The sequence below is a fragment of the Pelodiscus sinensis genome, chromosome 23 (genome assembly GCF_052426305.1).
Source record: "Pelodiscus sinensis isolate ZL-2025 chromosome 23, ASM5242630v1, whole genome shotgun sequence".
Taxonomy (NCBI): Eukaryota; Metazoa; Chordata; order Testudines; family Trionychidae; genus Pelodiscus; species Pelodiscus sinensis.
This window is the reverse complement of record NC_143074.1, coordinates 2,524,285-2,527,801: the sequence shown is the minus strand read 5'-3', so window position 1 is coordinate 2,527,801 and position 3,517 is coordinate 2,524,285.

Sequence of the window (3,517 nt, the reverse complement as noted above, 5' to 3'; positions counted from 1 at the left end):
CTGAGCTCCTCTTTCAACTGGTCAGCGTGTTCAACTGCTTGGTACGTCACAAACCGCAACCACCCCCCCTTAGGGCGCTCCCCATTGGCTCAATTGAATGATTGATGTCGCGGGGGATTGGCTGTTTGCCTTGGCAAGGAGCCAACGTCACGCTGATTGGATGGACACGAAGTGTCTTAGTAACCGCTGTGGTGAGCCCCGCGAGGCGCTTGGTGGAGGCTTTCGACGGGGGAGCGAATTCCAGAAGCGAGTTACGTCGGTTGCGCGGCGGGTCGCGCGCGCGGGCTGTCTCGGAGCGCTACGCTGTATCCGTAAAAGGAAGTTTGCCTGCGCCGCCGGATTGCGGGGGGGGCGGTTACCCTGGAAGCAGCTGAATGTCAACAGCGCGAGCAGCGCCGGGCCCAGCCCCTGCCCTCCTACAGCCCCCCCCAACCCCGCCCCCAGCCGAGCCCCTCACCCTGGCCCCGCCCCTTTCCCCACAGGACCCCGTCTCCCTCAGCCCCCTTGCCTTGTCCCCCACAGCCCCGCCCCCAGTGCTTGTAGCCCCACTGCCCCTCACCCCGCCCCTCCCCACAGCCCCCCCCCCGCCCCCTCTCCCTCCCCACAGCCCCCCCTCCCCACAGCCCCCCCCTCTCCCCACAGCCCCCGCCCCCCCTTGCCTTGTCCCCACAGCCCCGCCCCCAGTGCTTGTAGCCCCACTGAGCCCCTCACCCCGCCCCTTTCCCCACAGCCCCCCCGTCTCCCTCGGCCCCCCCCACCTTGCTCCCTACAAGCCTCATTTGCCCCCAACAGATTTCTGCGATCTCACCCTTTGCCCCACCCACACCCCACCCTCACCCTGCCACTGCCCACTATAGATCCCCCCATAGCGCTGCTCTAACAGAGCCCTCCACAACCTGCCCCTTTTACCCCGTTCCCAGCTCCTGACAGTCCTAGGCTGCGTCTAGACTGGCATGATTTTCCGCAAATGCTTTTAATGGAAAAGTTTTTCCGTTAAAAGCATTTGCGGAAAAGAGCGTCTAGATTGGCACGGACGCTTTTGCAGAAAAGCACTTTTTGCGGAAAAGCATCCGTGCCAATCTAGACACAGTTTTGCGCAAGAAAGCCCCGATTGCCATTTTCGTCATCGGGGCTTTTTTGCGCAAAACAACACCCCGTTGTCTACACTGGCCCTCTTGTGCAAAAGCATTTGCGCAAGAGGGCTTTTGCCCGAACGGGAGCAGCATAGCATTTCTGCAAGAACACTGACAATCTTACATGAGATTGTCAGTGTTCTTGCAGAAATTCAAGCGGACAGTGTAGACAGCTGGCAAGCTTTTCCACAAAAGCAAAAACTTGCCAGTCTAGACGCAGCCCTAGGGTTTATCCTGCCCCCCAAACAGAACTCCTTACCCAGACCTCTGGCCCCCAACAGCCCCACTCCTCACCCTGCCATTCCTCCACAGTCCCATCCCCACCAAACTCCTCCTACACCCCACCCCCACTCTTATAAGTGATATTTGAGACTGGGGACTTGTCTAACTCGCACATTTTGTCTCCAAAAAATAGGTTTTTTGGGACAAAAACCTCTTCGCATTCACATTACAGTGTGACAAATGTCATGACATATGGCCATTTTTGGTGAAAAAACTTCCAGCTTTGCAAGAGACTTTTGTCTCTGCACTGTCTCTGCAGCAGGGGTTTCTTGCATAAGAAAGCCCTATGGCTAAAATGACCATCAGAGCTTTCTTGCGCAAGAGAGCGTCCACACTACCATGGACGCTGTTGCGCAAAAGCACATCTCTTCCACAAAAGCACATAGCGGTGTGCACGTGCTCTTGTGGAAGACCTTTTGCACAAGAAGTCTTGCGCAAAATGGTTCTTATGCAAGAAGCCTGCAGTGTAGACGTAGCCTTCCAGTCTAGCTAAAACACCCAAGTTACCAAATAAATTACACCCTGCTTTCCTTTGCAAAGTGACTTATTGCAAGTTGAATTAATCAAGGACACATGGGTGGGAAAGCTGCAAATTAAACAAACTAGAAATGTGGTTGTAAGATTGAAGATCAAATTGGGCAAACTGTTCGCCTAAGGAATCTGAACCACGGGCTTTCACCCCCAATTATAAACTCGACATTGTTTCCTTGTAAATCAAATATACCATGAATTATCAAAATTAGAATCTGCACATTTGTTTGCCTTGTGAGTTAGATCCTTCTATATGTGGAAAATGTCTTGTTCTATTTTTAAGTCCTAACTAATGTGAAGTGCTTGGTCTAATCAAAGAACACAGGGAGTATGCCCTCCATGTTTGGAAGAGTATGTAAGCAGGGTCTGAATGAACTCTCCCATGACAGTTAGTTGGGGAAGATGAGAGATTTCTGGAGCAAACTGTAATTTACATGAATGCACCTACTCTGCCTAGGTATCTAACAAACAGGAGCTGTGTAGTCCCAAGTGATCAGTTTTGGAAGGTGTTGGGTTATAAATCACTTTATTAAGCAGTGAAATGTTGTTGTCAATGTTGTCTTTATTGCGTAAGTAAAGGGGAGCAAAACTGTGCTTAACTTGTCCCAAATGAGGGCGTCACCTTCAGTTGAAATTAAGCCAGGGGTTCAAATGCAAGAGCCCTGTGAAATCAGAGAGGGGTAAGGACAGGTGTCTTAGCGAGGATGTGTGGCTGTGCTGTAAAGGTAACAGGTATGGCTTGATCATGTCTACACTGGGGAATTATTTCAAAATAACTCCCTTTATTTCAAAATAACAGGCTTGGTAGTGTGGACACTCACCTTGGTATTTCAAAATAATGGGCTTGTTATTTCAAAATAATAACTCCTGCTTGTGAAGAGGAATAAGCTTATTTTGAAATAGTTATTTCAGGAGTTATTATTTTGAAATAACCTAAGGGTTTGAAAGAGCTGGCAATGGCGTGTGGTGGAACAGTGTCTCTGCCCAGCCTCAGAGCTGAATCGTAGGGCTAGACAGTGGATCAGTGCTTCAGTGAGCAATCCACTGGTGGTTGATTTACTGTGGCATAGACAGGGCTTGACAAGCAGCGGTGAGCCCCGTTGGCCAGCCGCACGGTTTGGCATGCTGCACATGCGCAGACTGTGCTGAGGTGCAGTGCCGGGCTAAAATCTACTCGCCACGGGCTAGTAGCTTGCCCTAATTGTCAAGCCCTGGGCATAGACATAATAAATCAACCTCCGAGCGCTCTCCCGTCGACTCTGGTACGCCACCAGGATGAGAAGAGTAGCTGGGGACAACGGGACCATATCCCCGCTGACCTTACCGTGTGGAAGACACTGCGATAAGTATGTCAACTTCAGCTATGCGCTTTGTGTAGCTGAAGCTATGTAGGTTAGATCAGTGGTGGGGAGAGCGCATTAGTATATGCTAGGCTTTAGAATCATAGAACTGGAAGGAACCTCGAAAGGTCAAGTCCAGTCTCCTGCACTCATGGCAGGACTAAGCACCTCTGAAAATCACTGTGAGTTAGGTTTCAGAGGGGGAGCCGTGTTAGTCTGGATCTGCAAAAG